Below are 14,992 nucleotides of genomic sequence, written 5' to 3'. Positions count from 1 at the left end.
GATCCCATTTTACAGAAGAGGGAAAAATGGCATACAGCTAGGTGATACAAATCACCTAAGGCTGCTGAGTGTGGCAGTACAGCCAAGGACAGTGCTTGGAAAACCCCACAGCATTTCACTCAAGCAGCTGCATTCCTGCTGAAGCCAAATGCAGCCACAGCTGAAGGGAGTGAAGGGGGGAAGCTCTTTTGCAACAAGCAATGTGGGATACTTGAGAAGAGAAAACTAACTTCCAGGTGGGACATCCCTCTGTGAATTTCCACTGAGCAGGTTGAGTGCCTGCATAGTTCCTGTATATAACACAGGGATTAAAAAAAATTCACTCTCTCTGCAAATGTAAACTCTAGTTTTGTTTTTCTGTTCAGTTACCTACAACAGTTTATCTTGGGGCTTGTTGTCAAGACAACAAAACCTGAAAAGAGAGAGAGTTGCAGTAAATAGCCAATTATTAAACAACAAATTAGGTCTGTACATGTTTTACTATGTTAGATTTAAATTGAAAGAATGATGCATCTCAAAAAACAGAAATTCCAGTTTGGAAAGCAGTGATATGACCAACTGTTGGTGGTTTGTGTGAGCTCTGTAACTGAAGCTACTGAAGGAATTAGGCAAAAAATTGGTAAAAGGTAAACAGAAAACAAATTTCAGAAACCTGCAAAGTGATAGGAAATTTAGTTTTGAGACTGTCCTCAGATGTACTCCCTCATTTAAAAATTACAGAGGAGAGCTCCTCGTGATGAATATTTCAGTAACTGTCTAAATCATAGGCTTTAAGGCTATATATTTAAGGAGAAGGATGAAACAAGTAATGAAGACATTTGAAGGTGGTAGCTATTTCAGGATTAACTATAGACACCTGTCTACAAAATGACAAGTGGCTTATTACTGCATGTGCCAATGAAAAACCTGCTCAGAAAGACATGAAAAGTATTGTCAACACTCATACATACATTGAGGAAGTCAGTGAAAATATGGGGAACACAAAGGAAGAGCCCTCTTGTTCAGACACAACCAGAAAACTTCATGACATTCCCATGCTCTATGAGCTCCCAGTGATGATGGAAAATATAAGGGCTGAATGCTCATAAGGTGAGTAAGAATTTCATATGAACTATCACTTGGATGGTAGCTCTGCCCTGCCTTTGCCATTTTGAGCCTCCCTGCTTCCTCTACCACTGAGGCTGGGGGTTGAAATGCTCAGAGGTGAAAGAATTACAATGGGAGCAACAGTCTTCTTTTTCTTTCCTCCTACGAATCCCACAGGGGCCCAGAAACCACATTTATATCAGATTTTGAGGGCTGAGTTCTCAGCCAGTGTTCTGTAAAACATGCTTTTTCATGTTATAAAACCAGAAAAAGCCAACAGCATTAACATTTTAAATTTGATTCTGTTAAAACAGGCTTATTTCTATTTCCTTCTGTTCCTTTTTTTTTTTAATTATTCCAAAGCCTATAGTGGCGAGTTTGACATTTGGCCAAGTTTCAGCATGAAATTTTATAGCTGAGATAATACAAGCTTCTGTAAAACGAAGTAGGAAATGCTTCCAGTTAGCTTTAACAATAAATGGAAAGGGAAAACTTGCTTCTGAAATAAGGCTTTTTCCTCTACTTATTACTAATAAGTGCTGGAAGAGATTACTTTTTTATAGGTGCTATTTATCTTCTGCTTCTCCTTGTTATTGGTTTATAAACATATAAAGAACATGTAAAACATATCTAAGTAAATTTTTTAACAGCACAGACATACACAAAGTCTCAGAATCCACTGCCATGCTGCTTTTCAATAGCATAATGCCATTCATTTAATCAACATATTCCTGAATTTTATTCCTGATTTACAAGCCACAGAAGTAAATCAGAATCTGATCCACAGAGCAATAGGATCTTTCTCTGTAAAATTTGGTTTTAAATGTTAAATAGTCAGTGCCGCAATGATCAAAAGATGCCACAACAGTAGCAGCATCTCTGTTATTCTGAAATTTTCTTGCTTGTAAACTTCAGACAAAACCTCTTTTTGTTTGTTGATGTGAGCATTTTAACAGGAAACAGGAGTTCAGCCACTAAAAAGCACTTTTTTTCCAACACAAATTTCACCATTGTACTGTGATTGACAGCCATCCCAATGTCTATAAACAACCTACAAGCCTCCCAAATTGACCATTCAGTTCCTGCGTCCAACATTTAAACACTGAGCGGTTTTTGCGCTCAATAAAATTCCTTTTCATTTCACCCTGGGTTGCCATGTCTCTTCAAACAGAGACAGAAAAGCAGTGCTCTGTGTCAGACAGATTTTAATTTTCAGTCCTCATCCATTCGTACAATGTAGACACAAGCAAACAAACCCTACCCAAAGCCTAGCAACCCACAGTTTAAACAGTCAATGCATATGAGCTACGGGATGAAGGCCTGGACCTGTTCACACATGAATAAAGAAGATTAAGATTTTCTTTCAAAGACATGAAGCCTTTTTGACAGCCTGTGTCAACAGCGCTGTCTGCCTCTCAATGTGAAACAGTCTTCTATCACAGGTTCCCACAGGGAGGTCTTGCTTATTAGCATGCTTTACACTTCCATTCCTTGTCAGTATTTAATTTAAGAATAAGGGTGCAAAGTTTTGCAAACTCTTACTTACCCACAATGAAAGGATAACTTACTGGAGACACTGAAAGGAAATACCAGCTAACATGAACACCTACAGAGTACATTTTTAAAGAGGATAACCTAGAAAAAAAAAAGAGAGGAAAGCAGTGGATACAGTTGTGTTCTCTATTTGTCATTGCAAAAATATACCAGTAAATTTGTTGATCACAGAATGTCTCCTAGCAGGTTACTTTTGTAGAATTCTCTTCAGTCTGCACTCTAAGTGTAACACGAGTGCTGCCATGCAGGACAATACCAACTAAAATTTTGGACATAACAAAAATATCCATCAAAACAGCAGCAATAATACTGACTTGGTTCATATATTGAAGGGGGTCTTCAAAGTCATCAAACTGAACCCACTGCTATCACAGGCAATATGACATATAATCCCCCTCAAAAAGCGACCAAGTGCTCTTCCAAAACAACACTGTGAACAACAAAAAGCCAAACCCATTGTTTTCATTCAAGAGAAAGATTAGTCCTGGCTGAAACAATTTAGATTCTGTTTCTCTAAATGAATGACAGCCCAAGTCACCATTACAGATTGATGTTATCATATTGTTTAAAATCAAAATATTCTAAGACTCCAATCTTGCAAACATACTTAGGTAGCTGTTTAGAAAAAGAAGTGAGTGGTCCCAGTTAAGGTAATTTCATCATGCAGATGTAGAGCACATGCAGCTTTCAGGACTGCAGTTTAAATTTCTGGAACTAAAAATAGTAGGGAAAAACCCGTACTTCCTGCAATATTGGCAAAACATTGTTTTTTCAGGAACAAACAAAAAATGTTACTTCTGTATTTGCTCATTTCCTGAGTAGGACCACAGATTTCTTACCAGTTTGATCATCTAACTTAATATAAAAAAATTCACTTTGAAATTATCACAGGAGAAAGCTAGATGTTCAGGGCAGAAAAAGATTATTGCAACAAGGAACAGATTATGTCTCAGCAAAATAAGTGGGAAAAGCTCCAAATTTATCTCAATATTGGACTTAAAACAAGATGATTAAATAAGAATGGTCCTGAAAGCCAAGTCATAATCCATATCATGGGAAGTAAGATTTCAGGCAAAAAAATTATAAAGAATTCTTTTTTTCAAAATCTCTAAGATTTTTCTTAAAGCTCAAAATAATTTCTATCTACATGCTTTAGGGACTTTTTTTTAATAAATTGTGCAGCTAAAAGAAGGAAAATGAATGTTTTGTGGTTCTAATGTCAAATTCAACAGGAGATACAGAAAGACCTGAATGACCTTGTAACTAGAAATAAACAGCTGAGACAAGGAAGCATAATTAGGATTACAAGGACCAACATTTAATGCATCAAAAATCTTCCTTTAAAGCTGTGTACTGTGCACAGAAATGAATCATAGTCTTTTACAAGTATCTGCTTAGCAGATGCTTTTAACAGCGTTCCTGATTTTTTCCCTCTGTGAAGGTCACAAATGAGTGTGTGAAAGCTAATACAATTACATAAAAGACGCACTTCCTTTTATCCTTCAATACATCTCAAAGAAAATTATCTAGGTTTTTAATTACTTATTTTTAAGATAGTACACTTTGAGTTCAACAATTTGATTCTAGCTAACATTTATTTCTGTCAAGCAAGTATGCAACTCAGTGCACTGCAGTTATAATTCATAACATATTCAGTTATGTTCTCAAAGCTACATATTTGTTTAACAGAAATAAATGTCATCTCAAGTTTTAATTTGCTAAAGTTAAATTTGTTTAGCCATCTAGAGGAAAATTACATGGGTCAAAACACAAAGAAAATAAGTAAAGATGTATAAATACAACGTATAAAGGACCCTGGCTTTTATTCTCCCTGATGTCTGTTATTTACAGGTATTAATTTTGAGAAGGAACACTAGGTTCTAGCAGCAGTTAGTGGCAGGCCTATAAATAAACCATCATTTCCACTATAAAAGCAAAAAAACTCTTCAACAAATAAAGTAGTTGATTTTTATTTTCTGATCAGTTCGTTAAAGTTATAACATAAAAAATATGTCCATGTCCTAGCATCTTTATTTTCTACTCACAAATTAATTTATTCACTGTCTCTCAGTGTCTTGGGATGCAGTCTTTAGCTTTGGTTTGGTTTAGGTTTTTTTGGTTTTATTTGAGATAGATACATTACATGGAATGAAACACACTTTTAATATTTCAATGGACAGTGCATACTATTTGCAAGAAACACTTTAAAAGTAATTTGGAGACCCCTGAGTAATTTCACTCACAGACAGGGACTTATCAGAGTGTCACACTTGTTTTTAAAAAGGTTCTAACCCCCCCTTTAGAATTGTTAGTTTTTGAAAAAAAACTCTCTAAAATTCTGTGTTTTTGATATTTTTGTGTTAATTTTCATCAACAAACAAGCTCCATGACAAATTTGGTCAGTAAAGAAGTTCAGCACAGCCTTGTTGAAGACGCCTTTCAACATGGCTGCCATGTCCCCTTATTCTTTCCCAGCTGACCTCAGTGGGCTGTGATTTTTCAAGTGGTATTTCTGTCTCTTTGTTCTTAATGGGATTCTCTTGTCTCCATCTCCTCACCAGTTGCAAGGTCATCCTTCTCCCTGGGGGCATTTGGCTTTACTGTCATGGAGCACAATGGGAAATAGCCACCCTTCAAGCAGCTGTCAGCAAGTTTCTCTGAAGCACAAGGATTGAGGGAGCAGTGGTGGTGCTGGTGGTGGTATTTCATAACTTTCAGTGCAGCTGGCAGGAGCAAATATGGCCACATCTATTAAATACTTCTCAGGAGTCCTCACGCACATTAGATCCACTTGACAGCTTAGGCAGGAAAGAGGAAGAAACTTAAGTGTGTGTCTGACAGAAGGGAAAATTTAGGAATATGTGCTAGGGCATGGGGATTTAGGAGAGACTGGGCAAAGGCTGGCAGATGGGAGGAGAGAAAGTATGGATGTTGCTTAACCATGGGCAGCTATTCCCACTCATTTATCTGGGGGATCTTTGAAGATATTTGTGTAACATATAGACAGGACTAGTGGCTGCCAGAGGCAAGAATTTCCAAAATTTGTCTTTGACTGAAACATTCTGGTAGCTTCAGCTATTTCAGTCATTGAAGAGACATCCAACACTGGGTCAGGAGTAGGAGGAGTGCTCCAGCTTGCAAACTCAGAGGCAGCACCCTTGTATGTTTGTGCCCTTACCATCAGTTTACACAGACTGACAGGCTGTCCCACAGACACTGAATTTTCACAATCATGATTCCTCTGTTACTGTATGGCATGCGTGGCACAAAATTACAGGGAAACAGATGTTCAAATTTGGTCTTTCTTTAACTGAGAGTTGGTAAAGTGAATTGCTCACACAGCTCATGGGGTTTCTTCTTTTTACTTAATCCCCATGTGACACACCTGTTCCTGGTCATGGGGAAAAAGGACACATTCCGATTTAGCTTTTGTATTTTCTTAATGATTTATCAAAATACTGAAGTGTTTAAACTGAAAACCAAAATCAGTATCTATTTTGAGATGTTATCCCAGCACCTTGCATTTTTTTCATTCACCAAGGACCCTGACTAGGCTACTGCTTCAACTGAAGTTCCTTAAATTTCTCCCTTGGTACATAGTCTATGACACTGTATTTCCCATTGGAAGCTTGTAAAGAAATTTTGGGTTGGGCACAGAAATGCCTCAAATAGCATCTTACAGGCAGCCCCTGACTTTGTGCTCCTTGACATGCACAGCTCATAATGTTCACTCAGTCAATATTTTCAGAGGGAGTTTTACAAATGATCATATTCCAAACATAGGGGACACGTCCCAGCATCAGTGATGAATTGCATGACCCCTCCACTGTGCCCAGCTACAGGAACACAATACAAAATGTGAGCCCCCTCTATTCAATTTATTATCACATCACAATCCTCAAACATCACTTGGTGGCATTAAGAGCATGGCCCTTCATCCTGTCTTGTTCAGGTTTGCTCAGAGTGTGAATGTGTCCCAAAGTGTTAGACCTGGTATCTCAGGTAAGCAAGAATGAGGTCAAAATTAAGAGTTGTTTCTGTCCTCACAGCTGTGAGGTTGGCTGACCATACTTAAGAGGAACAGTAAATTCCTTCTGAATATTTTGGGGCAGTAATGAACAACTTTCCCTTTGCCACACAGCAAAACTGTGAGAAGTAAAGGGAGTTGGAAGGGTAGTGCAGGATGAGAAAAATCTGTTGAAGAAACCTCTAGTCCTTCTGGGTCCTGAATTCCACTCAACAAAGGGAAGGAGCAGATGCAGGGACTGCAGGTATCTCTGGGCATGTGAACACTGAAGAAACTCAATCACACAAGAAACACTGATGATACCTAACAAATGGTGGTGCCTATAGGATTCAACTATTTTGCAGAATGACTTTTTATTCATCAGTGTTGGACCTTAATCCATAATATTTCAATATTCTGTGTCAGGTGATGTGTGATCAAGCAGATTCCTAGTTGTCCCTGTACTTGTTACCCTCACCACAAAGGCAAATAAGGTAAAAAGCAGTTACTTAATGTTTCATAATTTATAGTCTGTTTGACATTCATTCAGTTTACTCATCTTGTTCCTAATCCTAAAATAACCAGCTTTAAAACAGGGTATTCTGCAGATTTTTACAACTTTATAACATCTGCACCAAATATTGTGGGAATGTTTTAACCCAAGTTCCAAAATTATACATGATTTAATAAGGGAGTTGTTTATGTTGGTTAAACAAGTCAGCTATTGAAAACAGATTCACAGAGGATAAACAGCTCTAGTATGTGAATTGTTTAGGTTTATTGCATTGTCCATAAGTATATTTAAATATCAGTTATTAAATTAGGTTACTAAACTAGCTTAGCCTTACATATTTATGTTTGGGGACCTTGTATAACATTTTGTGGCACAATGTTAATCCACCTATTAGCATTTTCAACTTAACCTGTTTGAAGAGTAACAGGAAAACAGGAACAGCATCAACAGGAAATGTTAAACAGCTATCAATGTGTTTATCTTTGAAGATTTCCTGTCTGTAAATACAGTAATTTTTGCACTGCTGTTGTTGACAGTTCACTGTGAGGAGTTTTAAGCTTTTGTAACTATGGCTCCACCTTCATGCATAACTTTTCTTGAAAAATACATAATGAATTGCTAATTTTGCACTACAGCCTAGAGTTGAGTGGTTTAGTAATAGAAAATGTACTTGAGGTCCCAAAAGGTACAGTGACATCCCTCTTTGTGAAATAGTTTTCATGTCTCCCAATTAATGTGAACTCTTTTCTTTGCAATTTCAGTGTAGTTTTAAAGTCATAATAAAATGCAGTTCCTGCTCCAGCATGCCAATAATCTAAAATAAGTGGATAAAACATAAAAAGAGAAGATGTAACTAGTAAGTATAGCAGTGATAGCAATCAATGACTTTTTTCTTAAACATTGTTCTTTTGCATCCACTTCTCTGCAAGTTTCTCCCTTATAGACTAGTGAGCCTGGAGATTATCTTTACAAAGCATTGCCAGAAGATGAAAATTAAGGAGTAGAATAAGTTATGGAGGTCAGGAGGAAGATGGGTGTGGGTGGGTGAGGAAAGAAAATTATGTACAGCCATTAGCAAAGCACCTCGCTCTTAGACAACATGTAAGAAGGCAGATGTCATCATTTGCTAAAGTATATTTCCACCTGTTCTCTATTCCCCATCCTCACATCCCCACACACAGCTCTGCATTCCTTCACCAGGACAAAGGAAGCTTGACTGTGTTAACGTCAGGGTTAAGAGTTTCCTTCCAGTGATCATTTTTATGTGAGAGAACACTCTCCTTTCTTTTTAACAGTACTTGGCTCACTAGCAGGAGAAAGTGACAAAATTTGGGTAAGAAGGCATCCAAGGTTTATAATCCACAAAGCCAACTCTTCCCACTGCTCTCTGCCAGGCTCCTAGCAGATGTTATTCTGCAGGTAGTGCCAGGAGCCAACTGCTGCTCCTGTTAGAAAAAGCCATTCAGCTCACCTGCTGAAGGCAGGAGTTTTGCTGCGACTACTGCAGCCAGTTCATATTCTCTAACTTGAACAATCCAGTCTCTCCCCCTGGGTTACAGGACCGGGGACCACAGGAGACACAGATGCTCTACTGGATAATTGAGACCTAAGCATGGCTAGACAGGAATTGCAGCCACCTGGTTTTCACACAGGCACAGCTCTTGCCCTGCCAGGGAAGCAAGCTCAATGCAGGCTTCTGAGAAAACATCATTTCATCAGATGCCAAACACCCAGCAGTGGCACACACTTTCTTCTTTGTTCTCTGCAACACAGAGCCAGTGGTCTGATTTCTGCCTTCCCAAAGACAAGGCTAATTGTCTCTCAGTGATCCATAGAGCAGCAAAAAAACCCTGATGTGTTGAGAATAGATATCAGACAAGATAAGAGCAAAGAGAAGCATACTGATCATTCTTCCTCTTCAGCCCTCAGCAAGCAAGGAGATTTGAGCTGTTTTGTCACAGATCAAGATTGGAGCTTCTGTGGCATGGCCACAACTAGCAAAGTAAGTGGTGAACCAAGTCTAGCACATGCCCATTAAGGTAATAAAACAAGAACAATTACAAGTACTCAGATCTCAGATTAGTATCAGTAAAGTCTTTTGCACTATCATTTATCACAACTGCTTCAACACCATGCACAAGTTCTTGTTTAATACTGACTCACACAAAAGTGTATCTTAAATTCAAGTGATAAACAACTCCTTCTCCATAGTTCTAACTTTTGTTCTTTCCCAGTTCCGACAAGACCTGTCCATAAATTATCAGACAGGATGGGATCAGAGTGTGATTGAGGAAAGTCACAAGAAATCTGAAGCTTTTGGTAAGTTTAGCAGAATAGCAACAGAACGCAGCTGACAAATACAGTAACACAAATCATAAAGCCTTATTGTCAGTAGTGGAAAAAAACTTTATTTGACTAGCCCCACTTTAACAAAACACTTACTTTTTCCACAAGTGAAATATTGGGTGATTTTGTTGTTGGGAGTGAGTTGAGGTCTGATATGCCTGGTTAGTCTTTGGTGGGTAATTCATTTGGATCCTGAACACCTAGGCCAGATGTTTGCATTTAATAGGTCAGTGAGTCTCATAAGCAAGTCATTATTTAATAGCAGAATTGGGTATTTCAGCATCTCTCTCTCCCTTTCCGCTACCAAGCAGACATAGTGTCACACATGCACACTTTTATCACTTGTGTGCAGCATACTGTAGGCATTCAACAGCTGTAAGAGCTGTGTGTGAAAGACTGATGTAATTCTCTGCTGTTTATGAGAGCTCTAACTGTAGGTTTAGAGGATACAAAGGTTTAAGTATTCTATATCTGGGACAGACTCAGAGGTGAAGCAGAAAAAGAGAGTCATGTTTGGAATATAATACAAGTGTGACACAAGTACCACAACAGTCATCTGTTAAGTCCTCCTACTGCCTAATTTGAACCATGGTTTTATTCATTAAATTGCATTCACAGGTAGATACTTTACTGAGCTGTCAGCCTTTCCTTAATGTGAATCTGGAAGTGAGTTCATTGGGGTAAGTCTGAATTCCAGGTCCTTTTCTTCAAATGTTCATTTTCTTCACAAAATTATTTTGCATTTAGTCCAGTGGGATAGGGTAGGATTTGGCTCATCATAATTTCAAAGATTCAAAAAGTTTCAAACATTGGATTGTAAATGAACCTGTGATACCCACAATGCATGAAGAAATTTAATTACCAACTGAATTTAGATCTGTATACAAATAAGTAGAAAACAGTCAAGAAGTGTAATTTTGAAGCTTATCAAATATATTTTGCCCCTTTTTCTCCATTCTTGAAGCTGTCAACTCCCACTAAGTAAAGGAGATTTTTGAAAGTGACAGGACATAATTCAGAGCCACAATTGATGAAAAACAAAAAGAATTGCTATTCTTAATACCAAGTGCCTTTATTTCCAATTATTAAATATTAAAATATGATTCTGAGTAGCACTGTTAATCAGAAGGATATCTTTGTATAATCCAGAATTTTAGAGTGGGATAATGTCCTGAAATTATATTTAAAAATGAGACTTAAAACAAAAGTAGCATCCATTAATATGAAATAACAGATCCTTTTAGACACATAATTAAAATTATGTATTTAAATCCAGCAATATAACTGAAGTATATAAACATAGTCCCATAGTATCAATACATAGCTAAGTGTTGAAAGAAACTTTAAAGTGAATATGGAATAAATTAATTAGAATCCCCAAGTTCACCTCATGTTAAACATGGATGGTAACAATGCCTTATTGCATATTTTTTTCCACAGTGACTTTTATTTTGAGTGTCTCAGAAGTTTGCCATATTTCAATTGTTCTCCCTGAAATATGCAATGCTGTTTGCTTATTTCAGGCTGAGTTCTTCTAGAGTGTCATCTTAAATGCTTCACCCACTTCCAGGAAGAGTATTAAGGTTAAGATGGTGTTGTCCATGTAAAAATCCTTCCTGCTGCCTCATGAAAAAAGTCTGTTATCCTTGCTGCTTGGAGTAGAGGCATGAATCTGCTCAGGAGGTTTCTTGCCAAAAAAAATCTATGTCAATTAAAATGTTGATGGAGACAGCTCTGGAAAGCACATTGCCACATGCTTCAGACAGTCAGCTGAAGCCTGGCAGCAAAATTTTCCAAGGATTTTCTGGGTCTTGTGCATGCCTTATCCCCATACATGGACAAGGGGCAGAGCTAACAATGCTCCTGGTTCTAGCCCACCTTCTGCACCACTTTACATTCTTAAAATGACAACTTCTGAAGCCCTCCTGAGCTTAAGAAAATTTTAGTTGTCAATATTTTTAAGAGAAGGTTTCCAAAACTCACTCTTATAATGAAAAGCCTGAAAATGCAGTGTAGCTACATGGTAAAATCTTAAAAAAATAATTGAGAATAAATAAAACTCAAGAAGTCCAATAAAAAGAACAAGAGAAGTCTGGGTTTTTTTAACACAGTCCTGTGACTGTGAAGGCAGTTTCATGATCTGTCGTGGTCTATGTCCTGATATTTCAAATGCTTGTGGCTGAGAATCCTGGAAATATGCATGTTTCCCTGGGAGAAATGCTGCATGGGATGGAGCAGTTTTGTCATACCGTTAGTCCAGAACTAAGACAGAAAACCAGTTTCTATCCATCAGGCATGCCATTCACATTGGTGTCCTGGCAGTAAAGGAAAGAATCCGATCCAAGGGGAAAGAGAGACAAGGAAACAAAAGGCATATGTTGAGAGAGGTCAGAAGCTGAGGCTCTGGACGAAAGCAGAAGGGAGCAGGAGAGGGCTGAGAAGCAGAAATAAGCATGTCTATAGACAAGTGGTGAAATTGCTCCCTTTAGAAATCTGGGAAGAAAAGCAGCAGTCCTGGGTCCCTCTGTAGTGCAATGAAACACTGCTGTGAAAACCACTGCTAAAATGTGTGGCTTAGCACTAGGTAATAGCCAACCACTGCAAGTGTGGACTGGGGTCTTAGCTGAGCTCTGAAGTTTCCAGTCTTGTTGGCCCTGCAGCTGTGGAGACTCCTTCCTTCCCTTGCTCCTTCCCTGCTCCCATGTTAAAGACAACCATGCATCATGGAACACATTGAAACAAAGAATCTTTCGCAAAAGTGACAACAGTCAGAATTACATGGTTACAAATCCACCCTTTATACATGATCATTATGGAAGTCTCGTACTGCCCATTTCTTGCATAGCCTCCTTTGTAGGATTATTGAACAGACAACAGCTGCTACATGGCTCACAGTTCAATACTTTTTCTCAGATTAATGTATTAAATACAGTACAAGTATTTATTCCCCATCTTTGAATTCAGTCCTATTGTTGGTACTATCACAATAGCTTAACAAATAAGGATGATTTTCCTGGAGAAGTTCTCTTTCCATTTCTCATAACTAGTGCTGGGATTGGCAGTAAGCAGCTGTAAGGAAGTTAATTAAAAGTATTTGATCATCTTTGCATGAAGAATTCTGTGACAGAAGCAGAGATAAGGGCCAATTCCATGTCAGTGTGTTTTTCAGTTTCTTGTAGTACTAATATTGTCCTTTCTCTTCTTGAAAGCCTCTGTTTTATTCACTGACACCTTTCAGCTTCTGTAAAAACATATCAAGTGTTCCCACAAGCAGACTCATGCAATAAATCAGGTGAACAAAGCTCCGTAGATGTAGGACTAGCTCCTGCCCTTGGGATTTCTTTTTGCAGGTTATGTTGGCACCATGACTTCTGGCTCTGAGCCCAGCTGCAAGGAGAGACGTGTGCCTCCCACCACCTCCTCCCAGAAGGATGTCATCAAGGCAACCCCGCAAGGTCCCAGCACCTGGCCAAATGGAAGAACAGCAAATGACTGGGTGGAAAGATTCCAGACAGAGCTGGACTGGCAGCTGGATCTTGCCCTCACTGTGTTCTGTGCACTTAATAGGTATTGCAATTATCATGTAATTAAAGGACATCATAACATGTACAAGTAGGTTGAATTAATATTACTTAGGCAGTTTAACCCCAGCAATTATTAACTTCTCAGTGCTTGACTTGGAATCTTAGCATTCATGTAAAGTAGTTTTCTGGATGTAACAGTCTTTACTTATCTGACAATATGCTTCATGCTTCATTTGCCAGAAATGTTATGAGCTTTGAGTCAACACATTAGGAGCATGTCTCTGTTTTCAGCGGCAGAAGGCCAACTTTTAATTTCACTTATTTGCCACTGGCTAAACTGTGTCATTTCCTAAACATTTCTTAATTTTTAAAATAAACATCTAACCAGTATTTCAATATACTAAAACAGAGTGTCCAAGTGAGTGGAAGGGGGAACAGAAATATGTGGTAAGGTGTTATATATGGGGGAACTCTACTCCATTTTTATTCTGACAGCATAGGGTGAAAATTTTTTGTATATATTCCTCCATGTTTCAATTTATTGGAAGTTTTATTTTGGGTTCAGCTATATTTTGCTTTGAGCAGGATTCTGTTTAATGTGCTGTACAGTTTTGTATTCACAACATACCATGTTACAGAATAAAACAGCAGTGCAAAGTACAAGGTAGCTTGCGTGTCCCTAGAAATACAGCAGCATGGATTAACAAGATTTGGATATGCCTACTAAAACATTTGGCTAATGACACATTATCATATTAAGAAGTCAGATGATTTTACTTTTTCTGTGGAACAGTGGATTAAAAAGACACCAGCACTGTCCTCCAGCAGTGCCTATCTGCATTCCCTATGTATGCTGCCAGTGTTCAATAGCAGAGAATCTCTATTCTTAGGGTAAAAAAGCTCCTGTAAACTATTACAATTTTTTATGTGAATTCCCTGCAATATTGAGACTCTATTGTTACCAGTGTGTATTTGCTCACAAGAGTACTGCCTCTGTTTGACAGATGCAGTTAAAATAAAGTTAACCTTTTTAGAGGAACTGGGGAGAGCTGTGTTGAGAATGAGAATAATAATTAAATGTAATCTGTCACCAGACTGTAAATGTATATCAGATTGCAAATGTAATCTGTAAACAGAATTTTTAAAATATCTAGGGTATGCTGTTGCTAACTGTGTCCCACATTTACACTGAGAATCTTACTATTCATCTGAATGCTACCTCTTCAAGAAATGGAACTTTTCCTTCTTCATGACTGAAGGGCTTATTGCTGACTTTGATTACTCAGGTATTGCCATCATCACCTGAGCAGACTTCACACCCAGAAGTCATTCCCAATTACAAAAACAGAACAAAACAGGCCTGTTTCACCTTTCCCAAGCTGAACTTTTAATTATTTTTAAGAATTTTAGATTAATTACTTTTAAAATCAAATAACAAATAGTTTGAAGATCCTTTTCTGCTGGGAAAAAAAAAAACCTACCACCACTGTACAGCTAAGAAATATACAGCCATTAAAAATAACTGGATCAATTGTCTTTTATTTTGCAAAATGATAGGTTGCTTAAAGCTACTGAGCATTAAGACATTAATAAAAGTGTCCAGGACAGCAAGCAATCATAATAAGTGATGTCAGCATAACCTTCTAATTTTATAGCCTTTTATTTGATATACATTATAGAAGGAAACCATCAATCAATACTTCTATATTGAAAAGCCCATTTTGAATTTCCATTGAAATTTCCATTTCACCTATTTATATATCTATTTCATTAATTCAGACATAGAACTAATATTTCCATAGATGAGAGAGAGAGACAATTCACTTTAAATATCCATTACATGTATTTTTAGATGCTATTTAAAGCCCCAAGGAAGTGTATATGATATGCATGAGAACACCAAATTAACTCATTAAGATAAGCACAATTTTGTTAGTGTTAAATCAATTTCTAGTAAAAGAC

The sequence above is a fragment of the Molothrus ater genome, chromosome 1, assembly GCF_012460135.2.
Source record: "Molothrus ater isolate BHLD 08-10-18 breed brown headed cowbird chromosome 1, BPBGC_Mater_1.1, whole genome shotgun sequence".
In the NCBI taxonomy this organism is placed as follows: domain Eukaryota; kingdom Metazoa; phylum Chordata; class Aves; order Passeriformes; family Icteridae; genus Molothrus; species Molothrus ater.
The sequence above is the reverse complement of the archived record's forward strand: the minus strand, read 5'-3'. Positions refer to the sequence as shown.